Below are 26340 nucleotides of genomic sequence, written 5' to 3' on the forward strand. Positions count from 1 at the left end.
AAGAGTCGCGCGACTGACAAAGTAACTATAAGTCTCGGTCCGAAATGAGGGGAAATGACGTCTTTTGTTTACTTCGCCGTCTGTGGTTCCGGTAACCGTGATCGCATGGGTAGCGTGGGCAGTACAGGCGTATTATTTCAATGTTCTTGCGTGTTTTAGGCGACCTTTTTCAACAGCGAGGACAGCCTGTAGAGCAGCCCTATCAACCGGACAGGGCCGTAAAATCTGTTTGAAGTTCGCAGCACATCGTGGTTTGGTTTGTGAATGTTAGAAGGTGTTCGTGTTTCTCAGCGGCGTAATCGACGACAGATTTGGCGTCGAGTGGTGTACACTTTGTTCAGACTTGTTGTGCGCCGTTCTACGGATGTGTACTGTTAATGAGTGGTGTTGTTTGTGCTTCGGAAAATGGTGCCACGCCGGCGGGATTTGATTTCTTGTAAAAACATCCGTACCGTCTTTGGCGAGTGCTTTCGGAAACTGCTCGCCTTTTGTGCGTGCGTGCGTGTGTGTGTGTGTGTGTGTGTGTGTGTGTGTGTGTGTGTGTGTGTGTGTGTGTGTGTGTGTGTGCGTGTGTGTGTGTGTGTGTGTGTGTGTGTGTGTGTGTGTGTGTGTGTGTGCGTGCGTGTGTGCGCACGCGCGCGTTTCTGATATGCGTCGAATGCGTTGGAACGTCCGTACAGTCTTTCGTGAGTGCTTTCGGAAACTGCTCGCATTCTTTCTGTGTGCGCGCGCGTGACATTCGTCGTTATTGCGATTTGCAAAGGTGTTTTTCATTTGGTGACTGCGTCCGCGAACGGCAGGATGTGATACACGTTCGTCATTTAAAGACCCTGCTTCAGTGTGTAGGGTCACTTACATTTTGGTTGCTTGGAGGTCAGCTTTGAACACATGGCAAGGCATTGCAGTGCGCTTAACCATCATTGGCACACGAACTGCTTTGTCATTTCTCCTTTAAATTCAAATTCAGTTTTGTGTAGTATGTAGGCAGATAATGGTCACCAAGTTGCGACGCTCATCTCGTTTTTTGCCACTGCTGTGCACATATGAGGTTTTTTTACTAGGTCAAGCTCTCTTAGTAAGTTGTGAAACACTTAGTGCAAATAATTTTTCACAGCAGTAACTGTGATAATGACCACAATTGATCACATGACATATTTAGGGATTGTTATTGTTATTACCATATTTTTTATTTTTTTGTGACAAAGTGCAATGGATTTAGACTGCTAATTTGGCTATCTGTTCACTGTTTTGTGGTTGTGCTTTTTATTTTTATATGTGGCCATGCGTGGCTAATCCCATGCCTACCTTCTACAATTTGACATAAACAGGCACTAACATGCTCTTAGCAGATTTGTATTTGACAGTATTGTGGTTGACGCACTTGGCTATTTGGAAGATATGCAGGTTCAACTTCGCCCATTACTACCTCTGACTGATATCTCTGATGCAAAGCAATATTATTAGGATGTGACAAAGTGCATGCATAATTTGTCACTGATCAAACTTCCTGCAATAAACTTTGCCAACTCGTCCTTGTTTGAAGTGTTTCCAATGTGCTATAATCACATTGCCATATTATTTTATTGCGTGCACAAACAAACATATAGCATTTTATTAGGAAACTTTGATGGTACCTGACTCCTATTTTGCAATAAAATCTTAGGCAGATCTACTCTGAACAAAGGATTCATTCTCTGATGATAGCTTTCGACAATATCATGGTGCTATCCAGTGCCTATTGGCTGGTCGAGGAATGCGTCATGCAAAGGCAGTAGTATCGCCAAGTGTTCATCCGAGAATATGTCCCCAAGTGAAAATCATTGCATCAAAAGTACCGACACCAGCTTTGATGGGGAAGTATATGTGTTCGTTGCATGAAATTCCAGAAGTTGAACTCTGAACATCCTATTTGCTCTGTAGTTTATGCTGGTATATGTGTGTCACAATGGTTCAATGTGATCATACAGCACATTGATCACGCTCTTGCATGTACTACAAACAACTCATCATAAATCTCACTGTCATTAATGAGCTTTTGTATGCACTACGACTTGAGTACACACACTTTGTATGCAATTCATAGTCGTCCTCAAAGATCAAGTTGCTCATACGACTACAGTGCGTACACATCACACGCCACCTCAGACATGTCATACATAATCTCGTCAGGTCTACGCAAATCATCGCACACATGTCATACAAGCTCTACGCATTCTTATCCCACATCGCATAAATCTCGTGCACTTCGTAAAAGTCTGCGTAGCACATCATACAGATCTCGCTCGTTTTCTATGAGAGTTCGTTCAATACGCATTTCATATCGTTCATTTCTCGTCAAATCTGTGCGACATGCATACATATCGTTCAATTTCTCGTCAAATCTGTACGACATGCATACATCTCGTTCAATTTCTCATACAAATTTTTCAATAGGGCACTGACAAATTCGTCGGCGTTCCGTTTCTCCGGGTTGCTCTGCTCGTTTCTCTCTAATGGTGGAGGTCTTTCGGCGGTTCGACGACTTGCAACCTTCCCCCTGTAGGTCGCCGATTGCAGTTTCCCCGCCGTGGACTTGGAGAGCGGCCCCTCACCACGTCGGCGAAACTGCGAACGTTCGGCGAGGAATAACGCAACGGAGACGGCGAACGCGACCGGAGGTTAGCTGGGCTGCCTCGTTCCCGAGTGACACTGTCGTCGAAGCGTCGATGTCTCTCTGGAAACTGTCGCGGAGTTGCAGGTGACATTTCCTGGTTGCCACCCTGGCGATGAGGGCAAAAACGATAAATGTGCCGTGGTTCGCCACATTGAAAACACAATGGTCGGCGATCAGCAGTGCGCCATACGTCGGTCCTGCGAAGCTGAGGTCGCCTGAAATGCTCCCTCTGTATCCCGGCAGCAACAGGTGGCCGCTGGTGGTACTGCTGTACCGGCACGGTAGAAAGCGGGCGACGGACAGCGTCTGCGTAGCTATACGCGCGTTGCTCGAAGCGCGGCTCGAAGCACGGCTCGAAGCGCGGCTCGGGACACGGTTCAGGGAGTGGCTCAGGAGATGCTAATGCTTGCCGAATTTCTTGGCGAACAACTTATGCGACCGAAGCAACAGTAAACTCCTCCGGTGTCACAGTTTGCTTCCCAATCTCCTCGCGCACAATGTCTCTTATCAGTTGACGCAGCGAGGTTTTGTCTGTCACTGTGAGTACTGCGGCTCCTGCAGGCGCATCCTTAGTCAGGCGTTCGTATTACCAACAACGCTGCTGGAGCGCCCGCTTGATTTCTGTGGCTTCCTTAATGAACTCTTCCACTGTTGTAGGCGGGTTACGCACGAGACCAGCGAATAGCTGTTCTTTGACGCCGCGCATGTGATGGTTCAGCTTCTTCGAATCCGGCATGTTGGGATCCGCGCGGCGAAACAAACGAGACATGTCGTCGGCAAACATGGAGACACTTTCGTTGGGCTTCTGAATGCTTAACTGGAGAAGGCGTTGTGCATTATCTCGGCGATCAGTGCTTCCGAAGGTGTCGAATAGCCGACGGCAAAATTCCTCCCACGTTGTCAAGTGTACCTCGCGGTTTTGGAACCACGTCCTTACGCTACCTTCTGGAGCGAAGTACACATTGGAAAGCTTCAGGTCCGGAAGCCACTAATTGGCCTTAGCTACGCGTTCGTACTGGTCCATCCAGTCTTCGGCGTCTTAGTAGGCGTCACCGTGGAAGCTTGTGGGGACTAGATTATTTTGGACAGTCACCTGTGTTGGACTTGCAAGCGCCATTTCCTGAATCGGTGAGGTCGCTGACGAAGTTCGTTGCAAGAGACCGCATTCCGGGCACAGACCTTGCAAGCGGCGGCTTGCGCAGTGCACAGGTGTCTCGACGCGTGGATGATGCCTTGAAGGGCTGGATGCAGGGCTACTCGCAGGAGTCGTCCCTATCATTAGGCGATGATGCGATACCCAGCACATCCACCAGTGTCACGGCTCACTTGAGACAAAGGTAGAGAGCAGTATTTAATGTAGACATTTAGAACAAGCGTTCAGTTTAGGCTTCTTCTTCCCTAGCACCCTCGCTTGCACACACGAGGTCGTCGTCTTCATCGTCAACGTTGTTGGGCACAGATGGCGTCGCGGCAATATAACAGAGCCGCTCGAGCTAAGTCACGGTGCTAATAATATATCTATTATTACATTAGTTTCATTAGTTAACTAACTCATTGTTATGGGGCAACGGTTCTGAGTTCGTCCACGTCCTTAAGCGTGCTTAAGCACGTGTCCACGTGCTTAAGAATATACACATATTACAGTAGTCTGCCGTTGGCATCGTGCGACTTGAGCAGTAGACACGCTGAAAGCGGCCGTGCACCGAAACGGCGTCTGCGACTTGCGTCGTGCACGCATTCGGCATAGCGCTTTGCTTGCCTGGCGAGGGAAGGCGTGCTGCACTGCCTCCGGTGCACTAAATTCTCCAAAATTCCCTCAGCGGCGCAGCTGTGACGAGCAGATTAAAGTCCCTTGATAATTTGAAAGTAACGACACTCTTTGAACTCAGCCGCCGCCGCACGACCTCCTCGCCTCCTCCTCGCCCCTTGTGCGTTCCCCCCTCGGTAACCAATTTTGCCCCCGTTTTTCTGCGCGCCGATTGGTCTCCCTGCCGTTGCCCTTGGAAACGCGCGGATCTTGAGTTTTGCTTGTGTTTTTCTTTTTCGTTCGCGCCATTTTCCTCCTGAGCACGGCGGGCTCGGCGCTTTAGCTCGGCCTAGCGAACGTTGTACGGCGTGTTTCCTGCTCTCTGTGCTAGCGCTATGCCGGGCTGTTGCGCATATAACTGCAGCAAGAAGCCTCAAAATGGTTATGCCATTTTTATGATACCACAAGGAAAGTGTGACGGCTTGCGCAGGAAGCAGTGGCTGCGTGACATTGGCCTAAAGAACTTTGTTCCGACAAAGAACAGCGTTGTTTGCGAGCTGAGGCGTCTTTCTTATAGCTCGTAGCAAAGCATCCCGTAATGCTGCATTTTTTTTTCATTCATCCGGCCTGCTCACCAGCGCTTTTGTTGCGGTTGTCCTCAGTATGCTTAATATTCCCCTCACACGTCGCTAACTGTTGTTATTCAGTCGGAAGTGCAGCATTATAGATTCTGCTTTGCGTCCTGAAAAAATTAGTGGCAAATATACCCGTATATTGCAGGTGATAAGCGTTAGCTAGTCAACATTGAGTTTTTTTTAGTTTTAAGCCGAAAGCCTTTAGATTTCTATGTTTCAAAGTCGCGTTGTAAACTGGTAGTATCACGTGACCCAAGGAAGGTCAGAGGTGACCCAAATCATGTCCACCCCTGTATAAGAGAATGATTACCCAAGTTAGTTAATGAATCATTAGTGATTGACATAAGGTGGATTAGCGAGGATTAATGTTGATTAGAGTGTATTAAAGAAGATTAGGATGGATTAGAGTGCGTTAAGAAGGATTAAGATGCATGAATAAAGATTGAGGTGCGTGGAGGAGAATTAAGGCGGATTATGGTGGATTACGGTCAAGGGCTGATGAAAGGGTATTAGGACCGATTAGGGTGGAATAGGGTGCATGAACTAGAATTAGGGAGGATTAAGGTGGATAAAGAAAGATTAAGGTCCATTATTGTGGATTAAGGTGAATTAGGGTTGATAAAGGAGGATTAAGACCGATTAGGATGGATTAGTGTAGATTAAGGTGGATTAGGGGCCATGGAGCTGGATTAGGCTTGATAGAGGTGGATTAGGGTGTATTAAGGTAGATTGGGACTATTAGGCAGGATAACGTTGGATTGAGGCGTATGAATAAGGATTAAGGTGGATGGAGGATTAAGGTGGATTATGATGGATGCGGATTGATAAAGGAGAATTAAGACCGTATATGGTAGGCTAAGGTGCATTAGGGGCGATGTACGTTAATTAGGTTGTATTAGGGTGGATTGGGAGTACTAAGCTGGGTTTAGGTGGACGAAGGAGCATTAAGGTGGATTAGGGTGGACTAAGGTGAATCAGGGTTCATCGAGTATTAAAACCAATTAGACTACCATAATCCTCCTAATGCACATTAATCCACCGAATCCACATTCATCGACCTTAATCCTCCTTCATTCACTTTAATCCCCCATAATGCACGAGAGTCCTCCTTAATGCACCCTAATCCACCTTCATCGCCCTTAATCTACTCTAACCCTCTTCAATGCACTTTAATCCTCCTTAATCAACCCTACTGCTTCCTCATTCACTTTAATCCACCCTAATCCGCTATAATCGTCCTTAATTCACCCTAATCCACATTCATCTACCTTAGTCCACCCTAATCCTCCTTAATCCACCCTTATCCTCCTTCATTCGCTTTAGCCCACCATAATCCTCCTTAATGCGCCTTAATCCTTCTTAATTCACACTCATCCTCCTTCATGCACTTTAATCCACCCTAATCCACTATAATCGTCATTAATGTACCTCAACGCACCTTCATCCACCCTAATCCACCTTCATCGACCTGAATCCTACCTTGTCCTCCTTTATGCACCTTAATCCACTTTCATCAACTTTAATCCACCTTAACGCTCCTTAATACACCCGAATTCATCTTAATCCGATCACTAATCAATCATTACTTTGCTAATCATTAATCATCTCCTATGCGCGGCTGCACATGCTTTGGTTCGCTTCCCGCCTTCCTTCGGTCACGTGATATTTTCTGTAGCTCACAACGGGACCTTGAAACAGAGGTCTAAGGCTTTCGTTTAATAAACCACGCACAAAGGGATGTGTCACAAGCAATACTTGATTAGACGCACGAAGTAAAGCATCTGATCATGTGGCAGAAAAATTGTCTGGAGTATAGAACTCGCCCCAAAGCTTCCTTTACATCGGTATACCCCGTTCATACGGCTTTCAGAAAAAACCAACCTCCTCATAAACGTTGCCTTCAGCATTATCCATGCTGTTATTAGCATTTCTCAAAATTTTGAACCCCACTGGGGCGCGCAACTGGCCCAAAAGAACACGCCTCCATAGAATCCTGCGGCCCGTCCGTGGGAGCCCAGGAGGAAAAGCGTGCCGTGCGCAGACGGCGGGAGAGGAGAATCGAGGAGGAAAGCGCCGTGAGGAGGAGAGTGTCGCTACTTTGAAATTATCAAGGGGCTTTAGAGCAGATCTACCGCGACGTCGTGTATTCAAAAGAAGAACACAGAATAAAGAACCTGCTCTAGAGAAGGGAAACTGTAGCTTCCACAGTGTTACAAAAATAAGCAGCGGAAGCGCATGGAACTTACGTAGGTGGACGCCAGATGGCGCTGCTCAACCAGGAATGCGCTTGCGATAGAGCTAGGGAAACGATGGAGCACGTTTTATTAGAATGTGAAGATATCTGCCCAGTGGTCGGTCCATTTAGGCACACTAGCGTCCTTGAAGCCCTTGTGTTCAGCAAGAGTAGGAAGAAAGTAAACATGTCCGCAGTATAGTCTAGGAAGAGGCGATTGAAAGACTGGTGGAAGAAAAGTAGGGAAACGAAAAGAAAGGGACACGTACAAAAACTAAGTTCACATAGTGGGTCAAGAAATCTGGTTATGGGAATTCATCGTGGGTGTTTCCTTTTTTTTTAACCTAGGTAGGTCCTTGGGCAGCATGAGAGCCAGAGCTTGGTGGCGCAAAGTAGCCTGCCCTGCGTTGCAGATAATTGGGGGGGGGCTTAAGTAATTATGCATGATATACTCCATACAGGCTCTATAATTATATAGCCAAATTGCCTTTCTGAGAACCTCGTTGATGCATGAGGTGTCCAGACGTGTATCATTTTTATCTTTTCAGTATGCAGTCTTATGGCGTTAAATTCTCACACTATTGCCTGTATGCCTATATTCTTCCCTCCAATTGGTCACACTTATGTATTGCATGCCCTACTTCACCTCCTAAATACATTTGCATAAAACAATATATTTTCTTGCTTTATTAGGTAGCTGCTGGATTCCTAGTCAGTACGAGAGTTCAATTCCTCAAATTTATAACAAATCATTAACCTGTTAATGTTAGAAACTCACTATGAGTCCCAAGTGCAGTTTCGTTTCAGGCTCGAAGCTGGTCTCCTTTATACATTACAGAAATTTGGGCCCGTATAACGTAAAGCTATTCTAATATGTTTTTATTCCAATCTCCTGACGTCAAATTTGCGTAACCGCCGACGCAAGCATCGGGCGGTCACCCGCAGGGTTGTCTCAACAAGCCAATCAAATGCTGCCCTCTTTCATAGGAGGCCACTTTTGTTCGCTTGAAAAACGAATAACATTGCCTGCGCTGAGCGGCTTGTCTTATCTAATTGGTTCACAAGAGGCGAGGACCATGCTCAAGTGGAGAGGGATTCGATGGGGCCGAGCCACTGCACTGAATATCGATAACCGGATGAAGAGGGTGGTGCCGGCGTCGGCGATTGGACCGCTTTCTCTTACTTAGCTTGTGGTGGGTCATTGACAATCGTGGCGGCATGCAACGGAAGCTTCACAATAACGCTAAAACGGATACTCAGCAAAGAAGAGTTGGCAGAAGGAGGTCGCAAAGGTGCCGAAAATTCTCGAAAACGTTGCACGGCCGCGCAAAAAGTTTTATTACCCGCAAATAAACCCATGCTCTCCGGCAGAGGCGAGTAGCCAGTGCCGAAGCGATCGTTGGCAGCCATCTTTTATTCCTTTCGGAACGGGGCAGCCTGCGGTTGTTCAGAAGAAAATTTAGTTTTGTTCGGCATATTAATGCATCTTTAACGCGTACACGTCACTTTGACGCGGTGAGTTTACGCGGTATTGTGACGTCGCGTGAGAGGCAGGTGAAGTGAGTGCAGCCCAAAAACTTTTGACCAATAGCCGTGGGCTAATGGCAAAACGGCGTCGAATCAGAAATAATTATTTTTCTTTTGTTCAGTCCAATCATGCATAATCAGTGTATCAGATGGGGAGCTATCGCGGCTTTCGTGACGTGGCGTGACACACAGGTGAAGTGGGGGTGGTCCAAAAAAGTTTCTGACCAATCGCGGTGAGCTGATAGCAGAATTGGAATAGAAAACTTTGGAACAGTTTTACGTTATAGCGCCCTTGAGTTGGTAACGTGGTATAGGAAACTGCTGAATCATATAACAACCAGCCCAGTGCAGTAGTTGCAAGCCATACCATGACAGCACAGCTCAATGCTGACAATTCGCTGTTACACTGCCCCAATTTTTCTCCATTTCCTTGCCCTTTTTCAGTTGGCATAGGATAAAGCTTGTTCTTTGCAAGTATTTATGTGTAATGCGAATAATTGATAGTACTTTCCCTCGGATTTGCCAAGATGTCGCAAGGAGGCTTGCTTCAAGCTCAAGCTGCCCTGCACTAAATTTTTGAACTATTTACTTTTTGATATAGTGTAATTATTTGTTGCACTTCTTAGCGAATTGAGGTTTCACACTGCGAATAATGCACTCTAGAGCACCTAGAAAAATGTGTTCTGCTACCCAAATACATGGTTAAGGCAAAAAGTGCCTTAATGCTTTCGCACAAAAGTTCTATCATCGAGAGTTTGATGGAATCTTGTCTGGTCGCGATGGAACATGACAAAGAATGACATAGACTAATCAAATGAAACTTTAAAAGCTAGGCAATTTGGCTTCCATTCGAAAGCCTTATTATTCTCAATGGGGCGAAAAAGTAGACGTGCCTACTTAGTAGGTTTCACCATGTGACGCAAGCATCGTGTATAACGCGGAGAAGTTTCCTTCGTTTCGATAAGCGTGTGTGCTATTGATTGTATTTCTAAGGACCCCACAGGTACAGGTGTGGCTTCCAGTTTCTTTCCTGGCCAATTGCACTAGAGTTCATGCAGTCACTGTTGTGCTTAATCATTGCTGCGTGTTCTGCCAAAGCATTTGATGCCTCGAGTTGCCATTTGCTTCCAAAGTGCTTTTTAGTTGCATTTCAGCCAAGGTTCAATCTAGCCGAGAAAATACAAATTTGCATGCACATTATACTTTTGAGTACAGGGCAATTAATTGTGGAACCTTGCTTTAAATGTAGATATAAATTTCTTTCATGGTGCATTCTGTGCATTAAATTTTTTTTTCAATCTACAAGCAAGAAGATATAGAGTTCGGCAATTACTGTTCTTGAAATTTGTTCATAACCCTATTCAATATGTAGAATTTCTTCTAAACTCTTGTTCAGCAGTAATCTGTCAAATAGAATGTAGAATACTCATTGTAAGACACTATGGTTATGGACGTTCATGAGCTGATGAGTATGCAAGGATGGGTTTTTAGCCTCTTGTTGGTTTTACGAGCCTACAGGCAAAAAACTCATTCTTGCATACTCACCTCATTCAAAGCTAGTGAAGTGAGGTATTGTCAAACATTCAAAAGGGCTGGACTTCAAAAACGCCTTTTTGAAGTCCAGCCCGCACTTGGTTCAGAGAAATTTTCAATACAAAGTCTCACATCTTTTAGATGCAGGTTACCCGTTGCATGTATTGACCACCGTGGCAGGCAGCATTTGCAATGCCACTGACCAGGTGACGAGAGTAAAGAAAGTAATCGTCTTGCCCTACCTACATGAGGTTAGTGACAATCTGAAAAAGTTCGGGAAATGTGTCGGTGTAGAAATCGGTTTCCCTGCTCCTTCGAAGCTGTCTAGTTTGTGCATGAGGGTAAACGCGGATACGCGCAGCGCAAGCCACGTGGGTGCAAGAAGACCCACGGAAAACCATTTGTTTCTTGTGTTGAAGGGGTGGTTTACTGCATCCCGTTGGACTGTGCCAAAGACTATGTGGGACAGACAAATAGATGCATCAACGAGCGATTACGTGAGCACACATACAACGTTGAAAAACTAGCCCTATCTGGCCTCCTTGCCGGACATTGCGCACGCTGCAGATGCAAGCCTGTTTTATCGCATTCAATCGCTTGCCAGACACCCTGACCAGTTCATCAGAGAAATAGCAGAAGCTGCAGACATTGGGAATAGGGATTGTGTTAGTTGCCCATCAGTCTCCTTAATGGAGAAAGAAATGTTTTTGTCATATTAGCTGCATGTGTGAGTTCATCTTGCTGGGTTGATTTGTTTGCGTCTTCCTTTTCCCTTCCTTTTTTGTGCACTGATATATATATTGTTACGCATGAAGAAAACGAAGACCAGTGAACGTGCTTGTGGTCCCGAGTAGAGGAAGGAAGAAGAGAACGACGCTGAGTTGATTAACCAGCTGGCCGCTCTTGCGCTCACCTTCGATCGCGACCTAAAAGTAAACGGTCCCCCTTCATCCGTAAGGGTTAAAGACGGTCTCCTTCGCGCGTAACAAAGTGGTGGAGGTGCTGGGTACCGCTGACAACAACGGAACCGTCACTGCCACAGCTTCGTCGAAGCCGTCGACTTGCCGGCCTCCCGCCATCAGCCGTGACCGTCTTCGACATGCCAGAAGAAGGAGCCGCTCCTAGGGCAGCGCCTAGCAGTCCACTGCCATACTACCGAGTTCCACCCACCTTCGGAGGCAAAGCGGGGGAAGATGCCGACGAGTGGCTCGTCCACTACAAACGAGTGAGCAAGTCCAACGGGTGGGATGCTACCGCTCAGTTCACCAATGTGGTGTTCTCCCTGACCGATACCGCCCTCGTGTGGTACGAGAACCACGAGGACGCGCTTACGACGTGGGAACATTTTGTTGACGAGCTAAAGGCGTGTTTTGGGGACTCAGTCGCCAAAAAGAAGCGTGCGGAGCAGACACTGTCTCAACGGGCGCAGCTACCAGGTGAGACATGCACAACATATATCGAAGAAGTATTAAAGCTGTGCAAGGTGGTCAGTGCTCGCATGTCGGAAGAAGATAAAGTTGGACATTTGCTGAAAGGAGTGGCTGAGGATGTGTACAATTTTCTAATTGGAAAGGAGAGCCTCAGTTCTGTGTCTGACGTCATTCGGCACTGCAGAACTTTTGAAACGCTCAAGATGCGTCGGATTGCGCCAAAGTTTGGTCGATTGGCAAACGTTACGACGGTTGCCAGTGTGGACACGAGTCCTTGCCTCGACCTTCCTTCCACCATCCGACAGATTGTCCGCGAGGAACTTTCCCGCCGCGAGGAGTTGCATTCAACTGCTGACCACCATGGCGTGTAGACGTCACGTGAGGCTATGACGACACCACATGCGGCCCCTTGGCAACCGATGGTTACCGCAGCGGCCGTAGAGTACAGCGCAGCCCCACAGTCGAGGATGACAACACGCCCTCCGACTCCACGCTATGACCAACGCGCTCAACGCACGCCTACTCGACGCCCGATGTATCGTCGTGACACACGCCACGAACCAACCCACTACACGCGGGAAAATGATAATATCCGCTTCATTGACGAACAACCAAGGTTTCGACCTCTCCCGGTGTGTTATTCCTGCGGTGTCCCGGGTCATATCTCGCGGTTTTGCAACCAGCGTATGACCACGTGGTATGGCCAGCCCTCAGAGTTTTCTCGGCCTTCCGAACGGTCACACGGTGCCCCGTGGCCACCACACGTATCATGTGGCGACGAGTATTGGCTCAGCAGCTCCCGGAATCGCTCCCCGGCATCTGACAGGAGTTTGACACCCCCACCGCAACGTCGTGCTCCCCGTTCTCCCTCACCGCGGCATCGCACCACGTCCCCTTCGTCACCGGAAAACTAGCTAGCGCGGCCGATGGAGGTGAGGTCGCTGGAGACATGCTACTGACAGAAATACCTCCTGTGTTGATGCTGAAAAACAAAGTGCGCGTTCTTGTAGATAATGTCCCTGTGATGGCTCTGGTGGACACAGGCGCAACAATTTCTGTTATGAGTGTCTCTTTTAAACACGTGTTAGGGCGAAAGGTTTTGTTTAAATGGGACGAAGGTTCAAAGTTCTGTGGAGTAAGTGGCGAGCCGTTGCGACCTATTGGGGTGTGTAGTGCTGACGTGTTCTTGGGAGGTCATGTTATTACGACAGAGTTTTTAATTATTCCTCGGTCGACCCATGATGTTATTCTCGGCATGGACTTCTTGCGGGAGTGTGGGGCTACTGTCGACTGCCGCACAGGGAAAGTATTCATAAGTGGTGCGATTCCATCAGGACTCCTGGAGAACCCTGTAGATCGCGAAACTACACAGTGTGTTTGTGGTGATACGGTCATACTTGCGTCATCTACCGTTTGCGTTCCTGTTGTCTGTTGCGGCGCCGATTCCGACAGCTTCGAAGCTACCGTAGAACCGATGCACTTTAACTGTGTGAAAAAGAATGTGTTGGTGCCACATTGTGTGGTGTCAATCAAAGGCGGACGCACTGGCTTATGGACAGTAAACTGTTCTAAGGAGCCCGTTATACTACCAGACGGCATGAAATTAGCCTTCGCCAGGGAACACGCGTCCTTATCAGTGGCTGAACTTACAGATGTGCCGGAAGAACCTGATGGCCACAGTTCGGAAACAGCCCTTATGTCGATGGTAAATAAATCGCTCAGCACGAGTGAACGCCGAAAGTTAGTGCGTGTGCTTTCGAAGCACGTTTCAGTATTCGACTTTGCGCAGAAAGACAAAATGCCTGCGATCCCTGCGTCTCGAACGCGCCATACCATCAACACGGGTTCGGCAAATCCGATTAGACAAAAGCCATATCGTGTTTCACCATCAGAGCGCCAGATTATCAACGAACAAGTGCACGAAATGTTGAAAAAGGGAGTCGTACAAGAGTCAGCGAGTCCGTGGGCAGCTCCAGTGATTCTTGTTAAAAAAAAAGATGGATCTTGGAGATTTTGCGTCGACTATCGCCGTTTGAATGCTATAACAAAAAAAGACGTGTACCCACTTCCACGTATTGATGACGCAATAGACTGCCTTCATTCCGCCTCTTACTTTTCCTCAGTAGATTTACGATCTGGCTATTGGCAAATTCCGATGCATCCTGACGACAAGGAGAAGACTGCCTTTGTAACCCCTGACGGCCTCTTCGAATTTAATGTGATGCCATTTGGATTGTGCAACGCTCCGGCAACTTTCGAGAGATTTATGGACACTGTTCTGCGCGGCTTGAAGTGGAACATCTGCATGTGCTACCTCGATGACGTCGTCATCTTTGGCCGCACCTTCAGTGAACACAACTCGCGCCTGGATATTGTCCTGAACTGCATCAGAAACGCGGGTCTAGTTTTAAACTCTAAGAAATGCCACTTCGGTGAACGCCAAACCCTTGTGCTTGGGCACCTTGTCGACAAGGATGGCATCCGCCCTGATCCCCAGAAAACAGCAGCCGTTGAAGCGTTCAGTGCACCGCGCTCTGTCAAGGAGCTCCGTAGTTTTCTGGGGCTTTGTTCCTATTTCCGCCGATTTATTCCGAAATTCGCCGACGTCGCGTATCCGCTGACATGCCTGCTACGAAAGGACACCCCCTTTGAGTGGACTCCGGAGTGCGACTCTTCTTTTCGTCAGTTGAAGTTTCTGCTGACGTCACGACCGGTTCTTCAACACTTCAGTCCTTCAGCTCCGACGGAACTCCATACGGATGCGAGTGGCATAGGTATTGGTGCCGTCCTAGTTCAACGCTACGGTGACCGCGAACACGTGATCGCATATGCAAGCCGCTCATTAAGTAGGCCCGAGCAGAATTACACTGTCACGGAACAAGAATGCCTCGCGGTAATATTTGCGGTTCAGCGGTTTCGTTCTTACCTGTATGGACGCCCCTTTACAGTGGTCACCGACCACCACTCATTGTGTTGGCTTGTGAATCTTCGTGACCCTTGTGGCCGTCTTGCGCGCTGGGCGCTCCGACTGCAAGAATACAGCTTCACCGTATCTTATAAGAGCGGTCGACGACACGCTGACGCGGACTGCCTCTCGCGTATGCCACTTAGCATCACGGACTGACGCCGACGACTTCGATCACCTCGTGGCTTCTGTGTCGCCGCGTTTTCCAGACTTCGACTGCTTCAAAGCCGAACAGCGAAAAGACGATAAATTAACACCGCTCTTCGCCTCGACGACAGCAAACCATTTCTGTGTACGTGATGGACTCCTGTATAAGAAGAACTTTTCCAGCACTGGCGCACGTTTCCTCCTAGTGGTACCGGAGAGCCTTCGCACAACGATTCTGAGTGCTATGCACGATGACCCTACGTCTGGCCATTTAGGTTCGGCGAGGACGCTCTACCGGATTCAGGAGCGCTTTTATTGGCCTGGAATGCGACAGTCTGTTGAGACGTATGTGGCCAGTTGCTTGCAGTGTCAGCGCCACAAACGGCCATCTACTGCTCCAGCTGGTCTCCTGCAGCCGATCCCGCCTCCATGCACGCCTTTCCAACAAGTGGGCATTGACTTCGTAAGTCCATTTCCAAAATCAGCCAAGGGAAATCGTTGGATAGTTGTTTGCGTCGACTACCTCACGCGCTACTGCGAGGAGGGGCCAGGAGAATTCATTGTCAGCAAAGCGAACGCCGCAGCACAATGACAGCACCGATAACTTCGCAGCTCCTGCCGATCGCCATCAAGGTGGTGAAGCTAGGCCTACGAAGTAGTAGGAGCGTCCGAACATGGCCATACTCGATGCTCACGCTGATTCTGCTGGGGCTGTACCCGTTGAAACGGGTTCCCCAGCGCATGGCTGCTGCTGCTCATGCGGATGATGATGATAGGTGTAAGCCTCAGGGATTTGGTACCGAAACTTCAATGGAACTTCGTAATAAAGAAATATGTTGGGGATTACGGTAATAAATTACGTACGCTGTTTATAAATATTCGGTAATATGAAATTCCTAGTATTCAATGTTTTTAACGTTGAAGATATAGGCATTTTGGCTGGGATTTAAAAAAATTGTAAACCTGAAAAGTTCGTTAATGTGGTGTTCGTTGTAACGAGATTTTACGGTATCTTGTTTGACTCTGTCTTGCAAGGATTTATTACCCTCTTTTGTTTCTTCACTTAATCCATAAACAATCACATCGTTTCTTCGACTACGGTTTTCAAGATCATCAACTTTAATCGATGGCTCATTCACTAGCTTCCTCGTCTCTTTGTAGTTTACTTCGTACTCAGCCAGCTTCTCACATTTTTGTAATCGTCCACGCTTTTTCTCCATTGAAGTTAGCCTTTCTTGAACGTTGCCTACCGTTAATTCCAGTTGTTTCTTGTCGGCGGAGAGTATGTTGAGCGTCTTATTGTTCTTTCTGTGCTTTTTAGGATTTCCCTGAGAAGCTCGCTATTTACAGTAGCCTCAGATTCTGACCCTGAGGGCGGTCCAGATTAAGCTCTACGTCCCCTAATGTTAAGAGCAGTCTAATAACACGCAAACAATCGCACAGAGAAACAAGCAGGCACTGTGGGCTTGGCAGCACTGTCAAAGTAAGTGAATCGTCCCGAATAGAGTAGACAGAATATTTCTTACCAACCTGGACAAAAAAGCAGAAATGCATGAGCATCCGTCCGAGCACGGTGCTGCCAAACCCACTGAAAGGCCGCTGGAGATGGCTCCGGGTTTTATGCTCAAACTGGGAAGTGTCCGCTGACGTCACTGCGCTGAAGAGATCGTGTCGAAACAGCACTTGAGGCGCGGATTTCTATGACGGTGCTCCATCGAAGCGACATTCCGGCTCAGGCGCGACAAATCTGTCTTGCAGTAAAAGAATCTCCGTCGGTCCCGCCACGGCATCCACCAGCAAAACGGCAATCTGGCCGTAAAAGCAGAAATCCTTGAGCATCCGTCCAAGCACGGTGCTGCCAAGCCCACTGAAAGGCTGCTGGAGATGGCTCCAGGTTTTATGCTCAAGCTGGGAAGTGTGCGGTGACGTCACAGTGCTGACTAAATCGTGTAGGAACAGCACTTGAGGCGCGGCTTTCCATCACCGTACTCCATCGAAGGGACATTCCGGCGCAGGCGCGACAAATATGCGTTGCCGTCAAAGAATCTCCATCGGTCCCACCACGGCATCCGCCTGGAAAAGGACAATCTGTACGAAAAACATAAATGCATGGTCATGCTTCCGAGCGCGGTGCTGCCAAGCCCACTGAAAGGCGGCTGGACATGGCTCCGGGTTTTATGCTCAAGCTGAGAAGTGTCCGCTGACGTGACACTGCTGACTAAATCGTGTAGGAACAGCACTTGAGGCGCGGCTTTCCATCACGGTGCTCCATCGAAGGGACATTCTGGCGCAGGCGCAACAAATCTGTCTTCCAGTGACAGAATCTTCGTCGGTCCCGCCACGGAATCCGCCTGCAAAAGGGCAATCTGGACGAAAAAGCAGAAATGCATGGTCATCCATCCGAGCGGGGTGCTGCCAAGCCTACTCAAAAGCCGCTGGAGATGGCTCCGGGTTTTATGCTCAAGCTAGGAAGTGTCCGCTGACGTGACACTGCTGACTAAATAGTGTCGGAACAGCACTTGAGGTGCGGCTTTCCATCACGGTGCTCCATCTAAGGGACATTCTTTCGCAGGCGCGACAAATCTGTGTTGCAGTCAAAGAATCTCCATCGGTCCCACCACGGCATCCGCCTGGAAAAGGACAATCTGTACGAAAAACATAAATGCATGGTCATGCTTCCGAGCGCGGTGCTGCCAAGCCCACTGAAAGGCGGCTGGACATGGCTCCGGGTTTTATGCTCAAGCTGAGAAGTGTCCGCTGACGTGACACTGCTGACTAAATCGTGTAGGAACAGCACTTGAGGCGCGGCTTTCCATCACGGTGCTCCATCGAAGGGACATTCTGGCGCAGGCGCAACAAATCTGTCTTGCAGTGACCGAATCTTCGTCGGTCCCGCCACGGCATCCGCCTGCAAAAGGGCAATCTGGACGAAAAAGCAGAAATGCATGGTCATCCATCCGAGCGGGGTGCTGCCAAGCCCACTCAAAAGCCGCTGGAGATGGCTCCGGGTTTTATGCTCAAGCTAGGAAGTGTCCGCTGACGTGACACTGCTGACTAAATAGTGTCGGAACAGCACTTGAGGTGCGGCTTTTAATCATGGTGCTCCATCTAAGGGACATTCTTTCGCAGGCGCGACAAATCTGTCTTGCAGTCAAAGAATCTCCATCGGTCCCACCACAGCATCCGCCCGCAAAAGGGCAATCTGGACGAAAAAGCAGAAGTGTATGAGCATGCGTCCGTGTACGGTGCTGCCAAGCCCACTGAAAGGCTGCTGGAGATGGCTCCGGGTTTTATGCTCGAGCTGGGAAGTGTCCGCTGACGCCACACTGCTGGCGAGATCGTGTCGGAACATCACTTGAGGCGCAGCTTTTCATGACGGTGCTCCATCGAAGGGACATTGCGGCGCAGGCGTGACAAATCTGTCAGGCAGTGAAAGAATCTCCGTCGGTTTTTCGACGGCACCGGCCCGCAAAATGGCAATCTGGACGAAAAAGCAGAAATGCATGCGCATCCGTCGGAGCACTGCGCTGCCAAGCCCAATAACAAATATAGTCACCAGAGTCGAGGAAGAACTTGGCAAATGGCCCAGTAAATAGTGGGAATACAGTGAACATCTAAGTATAATAGTGACAGAAATACGGAAAGAGAAAGAACATGTTCGATGGAACAAAAATAAAAGCGAAAAGCTGGTGGAACAGGGAGATACGAGAAGGGATCGCCGAACGACAAAGAGCATCCCGAGAGCACAGGCAGGCGAAGAAGGCGCATTTACCGCAGGATGAAGTAGCCAGTAAATGGGAAATATGCCGGGAGAAAAAGTATATGGTTCAAATACTGGCGCAAGCCAAGATAAGAGGTGAAAGTGAACATTGGTTGTCAGAAATACATGAGAAAAAGAAGGCCGCACCTAGAATATTTAGAAACCACATAAGATTATTAGGCAGGAAGTCAACAACAATACAACAACGTATCCTACACGAAGATGGAGAAAACTGGAAGGGGAAGCCCCCCCCCCCCCAGCTTTAAATTACACCCGAAAATAAAACCCGAATCTTTCCAACGCAATGACGAGGTTGTATACGAAGAAAAAAAACCATGAAAAAGAACCAGATGGAAAAGGAGCTGGTGCTGATAAATTTCAACTGGAAGAAATCCGAAGAGAAAATTCTTTAGCGCACAGCCACAGGGCTAGACGGGGTTCCCGTTGGGCTGGTTAATGAAGTAGGACCAAAAAGTGAGGAAGCTCTCGAGAAAACAGTGGAAAACACTTTAAAAGATAGACGAATACCAGGCAGTCGGCGACATAGTAGAATGAATTTAATTTATAATGGTAAATGGGAGAAAGAATTCACTCGTATAGACCATTGACAATTACATCAGTAATCTACAGGCTAGCAATGCAGGCAATCAAATTATACCTGCAACCATGGACAGATAATAATGACATTTAGGGAGAACATCAGAATGGCTTCAGAATAGGTAGGCGTTTGGATGATAACTTGTTTGTTCTAACTCAGTGTATTGAAATATCATAGAGTAGAAAGCAGAGCGTTCTATGTGGCCTCTTTAGACATTATAGGAGCGTATTACAACGTAGACCGCAAGATTTTGTGGGAAATTTTGGAAGGGTAAGGCCTAGGTGACGATTGTCTACCGCTTTTAAGAGAGATATACCTAGAAAATACCGTTTGCGTTGAATGGGAAGGCATGAGGAGCGAGGAGAAAGTTGATATCAACAAGGGACTGAGGCAGGGGTGCCCTTTATCCCCACTGCTGTTTATGGTGAAGATGGAGAAGGCGCAAGACGGAAGTAATATCGGGTTTAATTTCCCATACAAACAGGAGGTTACAGTAGTAGAGCACCAGCTTCAAGGTTTATTTTATGGGGACGACATTATGTTGTTAGCTAACAAGCGATGTGATATGCAACGTCTGGCTAATATCTGTGGACAGGAAGGCAAGGATTTAGGTTTGAAATTTAGCGTAAGAAAATCAGGTGTTATGGTATTCAATGAAAACAGTGAACAGACAGTGGAGATACAGGGCCAAGAAATACCTCGGGTAACAGAATATAAATACCTTAGTGTATGGATAAACGAAGGCAATGGATATATGGAAACACAGGAAAAATCCATAACAGTAATGGGGAAGAGAAATGCATCCATAATGAAGCGCAGAGTGCTATGGGGATACAATAGGTACGAGGTCCTCCGAGGTACGTGGAAAGGTGTAATGGTTCCAGGACTTACTTTTGGTGATGCGGTTGTTTGCTTTAAATCAGGGGTACAATCAGGACTCGATGGGAACCAAAGGGCAAAGAGTCGCCTCGCATTGGGCGCTCATGGGAAGACTACAAATGAAGCTGTGGAGGGTGATATGGGCTGGACTAGTTTTGAAGTGAGGGAAGCTCGCAGGAAAATTGAGTATGAAGAACGGCTGAGGAACATGGAAGAAAGTAAATGGGCTGGGAGAGTGTTGAGGTATTTGTACTGGAACAGCATTGATTAAAAGTGGAGGAAACAATATAGGAAGCTTACTAGAAATGTGCGGCCTGTAAGGTGAGCAACACAGCAACAAAATATGTCATGCGGAGAGTCAGAGATGCTCAAATAACCTCATGGGTGGCGGTAATGGAAAAGAAACCTGGCATTGTAACCACTTAAGAGGAAAAAACAAAATCGGGAAAGAAACGATTTATTATAACTCAAAGGGAAGCTCAGGGTGCAGCGGTGGCGGAGAGGTAGAACATTCGCCTCGCGTGCATGAGGACCGTGGTTCGAATCCCGGTGGCCTGTAATTTTCCACCGGATTAAAAAAAATAGATCCGCGTGTTGATAAAATCGCATAAACAGGCCTGGAGTGTAGCCTGATCCCGGTGACCAGAACCGGTAACGCACTCCTTCACCAGAACAGGATTGCCACCCTGGTGCAGAACTTGGCCACAACCTCCTGTATGCACACAACACTGCACACCCCTGCCTTCAGTGCCCAGCAGCTGCGAAGCAACAGACTACGGCGGCGATCATACCGGCGACGCAGGAGAGGCTGCTATAAGAATCCGTGGTTCCGGACAGGCCGCCATTGGAATCTGAAACTGGCAACGTTTAACGCTAGAACGGTGTCTAGTGAGACGAGTCTAGCAGTGCTACTGGAGGATTTAGAGGGCAATAAATGGGATATAGTAGGTCTCAGTGAAGTTAGGAGGACGAAAGAAGTATATACAGTGCTTAAAAACGGGCACGTCCTATGCTACCGGGGCTTAGCGGAGAGACGAGAACTAGGAGTCGGATTCCTGTATAATAAGGATATAGCTGGTAACATACAGGAATTCTGTAGCATTAACGAGAGGGTGGCAGGTCTTGTTGTGATCCTTAATAAGAGGTACAAATTGAAGGTCGTACAGGTCTACGCCCCTACATCCAGTCATGTTGACCAGGAAGTCGAAAGCATCTATGAAGACGTGGAATCGGCGATGGGTAAAGTTAAAACAAAATACACTATACTGATCGGCGATTTCAATGCCAGGGTAGGCAAGAAGCAGGCTGGTGACAAGTCAGTGGGGGAATATGGCATAGGCTCTAGGAATAGCACGGGAGAGTTATTAGTAGAACTTGCAGAACAGAATAACATGCGGATAATGAATACCTTCTTCTGCAAGCGGGATAGTCGAAAGTGGACGTGGAGGAGCCCGAATGGCGAGAATAGAAATGAAATAGACTTCATACACAGCGCTAACCCTGGCATCATACAATCATCGTCATCATACAGTGGGCGTAACTAGGCTGATAATGATGATGAAAGGGAAGCTCATTACTTTCCGAAGTGAGATCAAGAAGCCTTGGAACACGCACCTATAAAGCTAAATATAGGAAGGAAGAAGAAGAATGATTGGTGTGGTAAAGCTAGGGAAACGATGGAGCATGTTGTATTAGAATGTGAAGATTACTGCCCAGTGGTCGATTTAGGCACCACTGGCCTAATAAAGCCGTCGGGTTCAGCGAGAGTAGAAGGAAAGTAAACATGTCCGCAATAGAGACTAGTAAGAGGCGATTGGAAAATTGGTGGAAGGAAAATGCGGTGAAATTGAAAGCTTATTTTGCGCCAGTGAACAAGGATAGAATGGAGACGACACTACAATGCGCTAACTTCAAGAACTTTATTTTCAGAAAACAACCACCTTTCTATATTTAGCCCATGTACAACGGCGTCAGATCATCAAAATTTTTAGTCATTCAAAAAGCCGTCTCCTTGTCTAACATGTCGACCGAAGGGGCGCTAACACACGTATCACTATCCCGTCAGAGAGGCTCTACCTCAATAATCTCGCGCACACCTTGATCTTTGCGCTTCGCAATGACACGGCAGGACCCATACACCGCCGCACAGCCGCATTCCCGACAGTGAGTTCACAGATGACCGTATTGCTCATTTCTGACGTTTAGGCTATGTTCTCGTGACCGGTCATTAAGACACGTTCCTGTCTGTCCGATGCATTTTTTTCCGCAGGACAGCGGAAGCTCATAAACAACGGCTTCTACGCAGCCTACTGGTGCATTACGATGATTTCTAGAGCATGTCATTGGGCTTATGGGCGTAGTTGACGTATGATCGCCTGCATGTAACGAAATTTCACTCTTGCGCCGTCACGAATTGTTTAATTAGCTTCCTAAGGACACAAAAAAAGTCCGGAAGATAAAAGTAACGCATCATTTTATTGACAATTAACTGGCGAATACAATTACCATATGCTAGGAACTGAATACGTTTTCATGGTTGCAGTGTAGAATTAAATAAATGCACGACGACGGGCACAATTGAGAGCAGGAAAGTACGTGAACGCGAAATCTCCTACGCATTTTGTGGCGAAGCGCTAGTTCAAACCAGTTTTGATAGCTTCCGTAGTTGTTCAATCTTGTTCTCCGCTTTTCGATGTTGTTCTTTTGTATGCTGGCGCATTATCATTGACAGGCATTAGTGTTGCAAATGAGCCATAATCGTTTCCTTGTGATCCGAACATGACAACGCAAACTATGCTTATCAACCACATTGTCAATTGTTAGCTCGTAAGCATCCCGTTTCTCAGAGTTCTTTTGAAACTCCGTCTCTGTGGCGAGCAGCAGGGAAAAAATTGACTTAGTGGGATGCACCAAGCCGCCAACAAATCTTGCAATTCAGAATTTCAGCCTCTGGTAATTCACTTACTTCACCACACTCGGTGAGGCCGTTCTTGCATGATGTGCAAGAAGTCATAATGAGCAACTTGCGGCAGATGAAGCCCGTCACATATTATACAGTGCACTCAGAGGCCTCAGAGACCGCATAAATATGGCCAAAATGCGGCTTCGCACTTTAGATTGTACGTGATGAGCCTATCCAGTTTTGCTGTCAGCCGTTCAAGTCGGCTTTACTCTGGACCATGCTGTTCGAACGCCAGCGTGAAATCTTTCAAGGTTAGCATAGATGCTTCTTCGGAGCATTCGATTCGACAGTTACCAAATTTTGGAGGTTGCACCAAACTGTATATGCGCAGCATATTGCACAATTGAATAAACATAGGCATTGAAGGGTGGTAATTTTGTCCCCCGATTGGCGGATGATGCCGGAAAATGTCTCCGTCTTGGTTTCACTTTGCTGTAAGCACATAAGAAAATCCGCACTGATTTAGTAAATACCGCGCCAGCTCAAGCGCCGAAAGGAGCGTCACCCGAAAACCCTCAGATGTTGACTGATTTAGGAAACCGTCGCGCCTGATTTGGAACGATTTAACCTCCTTTTCCCAGGAATTCTGCCAGTGCAGGGACGATGCCATAACTCGGAGGTCCTTTGAAACGGCTTTGAGGCCTTTAGTGGGGTGGCTGCGGTTCAGTGCATAAAACATCACACGCTATGTAAGGTCAATAGTGCCTTTTATATTCTCGAGGCCTGGCACTTCCTTTTTTGAGTAATACGCAAGGCCGCTAACAACGCTTGTGCTGAAAAGTTGCGTAGCAAGCTTCCCGCGTATTTTTTTTCCGTATGCGAAAGGGTAATGTGAAAATAAGTAAGCTTTGGGAAAACTCTCAAATTACCTGGGTGCTTTCTGTCTGCAACATACAATCTGTCATAGTGCAACCACTCAACGCGTTGTCCATTGATTTTCAGCATCTTTTTGTGCATGCAAGCGATTCTTGATACAGTTAATCAGGTGCGGGACATCACAAAATACGTAGGCATTACGCTTGTCATCTAATGGATGTACAAAGGAGTTCTATGTGTGCTCCAGGCATCCACTCACGGAAAACTGTTTCCACGTCGCCCTCTTCGTAGCGGCTCCGTCACAGACGGTCGCATCGATAAAGACACCTGCGTCTTCTAGCAACAGAATCGCGTTCAGGACAAGCTGTGCTAACACTTTACCTGTCGTATGTCCTTTGCTTGCAAACACAGCAATAGGTAGAGCGTACTGGTTACCGAAAGAACGAAACCTGAACACTAGTCCGTGGTCTGCGAGTTCATCGGCAGGTAATGCATCGTCACCAAAGACACTATGACCAGCGTAAGTCATCGTCTTGGAGTTCACCTTGAGTTCTTCGCGTACCTGAATCTAGTCGACGATTAATATGCCATGACGCTTAAAATTGTCCAGGTGTGAGATCTACTTTTTTTAAGGCAGCAAGAAAACGCTTGTCGAAACCGCACTCAACGCGCACCATACTGAGATACTTCCGTATGGTAGTAATGCTCGGCAGCGGAAGGATGGAGTTTCGCAGAAAAGTGTAGCCTCTGGGACTGCGTACGTGCAACAGTAGACAGGTGAGCAGCCAGCCTTTGGTGTAGTGTCTGTTTTTGTTATGCTTTTATACTTTTTACTTTATTTATTTCTCATACCATTTGATTTCGCGCCTGCCTAAGGTTTTCCGTCGCAGCTTTCAACCTCACACGTTTTTTTTTAACTTAGTAGAACAGAGTTCGCTATTAAAGCAAATAACTGCTCAGAAGTTGGAACTGATGAAAACTGATGCCTGCGTGTTCCTGCTGCGGATTTCCTGGCTAATAATCGGCTGTGGCGAACTTTCCCTGTTTTGAATAGCGCAAAAAACACCTCGAACATGTGGCAGAATCAGGAGGAACAAGTAGCAGGCACTGTTTGTGACACCATCGATCCCCCACGTCCAAAAAGCCACTTGCGGGCTCACATCTCTGAATAACATCAGCGTTTGGGACTCCGCGGCACAGCGCTAGCTCGTCGACTCGTTTCAGCAAGGTGGTGTATACCACGCTTGTGGTGTCACAAGGCAGTTGTAATTCAGGCATGGAAATTTCCTTTCCGAGTACGACCGTCCTTACCGTCATGTCCTCCAGCACGTCAGCAACTCTGATGGAAGCTATGGTAGGCGACCATGGCTCGCTCGAATGATATGCAGCCTTTCTTCGCTGGACTTGCGAGAAAGCTATGCTCCTTACTCCGTCAGCTCCTAGTCGCTGGCAGCCCCAGGACTGCGGAGGTAAAATATTTGGCGCTGCTTCGAACAAAGTCTCGAGTCCAGTTAAGCCTGAACACGGTGGTGAGCCTGAGCAAAGAGTTCTTAGTGATGATTTCCGTTCCATGGCACCTTCACAAGTTCTCGAATGTGGCTGGTCATAAGAACGGTCGGCCGCATCCGAGTTTTTAGGTAGCGCGTACACCTCATTTAGAATATGTCGCTTTTTTCGCGGCGGGAAGCTCAGCAGGCCTCTCCCTCTTCTTGGTCGCCTTCGATAAGTGCGACGGACAGTCCGAAAATATTGTAGGCACTCCATCTTTGGGAAGGCACGATCGGCGAGGAGTACTTGCGATCACATGACCCTTTTGCTTGTCTTCCCACGCCTTCGATGCCAAATGAGGCGCTGTGTTTCTCGCATTTGCAGTCGGATGACTGTAACAGGCGGTCTTTCCGTGGAATTACATTTCTCGACGATTTTAGTCGCTCTTCGCCTTTCGACGCGGAGAACAATCACAAATTTACTTTGCAAGTTTTGTAGCCAGTTTTGCAATTTGGAGCAAAGCATTTTCGCTGCATGCTCACCTCAAAATGCGATGCACAGTACTAACTTTACAAAGTGAACAGAAATACCGGTGCGGTCACGCGCGCAGCTTCTACATACAGCCAGAAATACCACATACCCAAGCGGATCACCTCAGCACCACTCCGAGGAACGCGCGACGCTGTAATGCAGAGGGACAACTGACGAAGCGAGCTGTCCTCCTCCTTTCTCTGGCGCGCCATTAGCGTCAGACGGGGAGAGCGGACAAGAACGAGCCTACGAAACGCTGCAGACTGCAAGCGACGGTCGTAGACGCCGTTTTGTCTAGACCGCAGTCTAGACAAAGAGGCGCCGTACTGCCTTCGTGGCCTAACTTGGCTGGCCACTCTGAGCAACAACGAACAGAAGCGGCGTGAAACACGCAGTAGGTGGTAGCCGTGCTTGGGATGGAACTGCAGACAGATCG

At 47.7% G+C, this 26340-nt stretch overlaps 1 long non-coding RNA gene across 1 annotated transcript in view; it reads right to left on the bottom strand.

The window, feature by feature from the left end:
• Positions 1-26109, bottom strand: part of LOC142567652 (uncharacterized) — a 47080-nt gene extending 20971 nt beyond the window's left edge. Inside the window, exon 1 of the long non-coding RNA XR_012825199.1 lies at positions 26014-26109. This is a non-coding gene — a long non-coding RNA (uncharacterized LOC142567652). The remainder of the gene's footprint in view (positions 1-26013) is intronic.
• Between the last annotated feature and the right edge of the window lie 231 nt (positions 26110-26340).

This window comes from Dermacentor variabilis, unplaced genomic scaffold (genome assembly GCF_050947875.1).
Source record: "Dermacentor variabilis isolate Ectoservices unplaced genomic scaffold, ASM5094787v1 scaffold_14, whole genome shotgun sequence".
NCBI classification, from domain to species: domain Eukaryota; kingdom Metazoa; phylum Arthropoda; class Arachnida; order Ixodida; family Ixodidae; genus Dermacentor; species Dermacentor variabilis.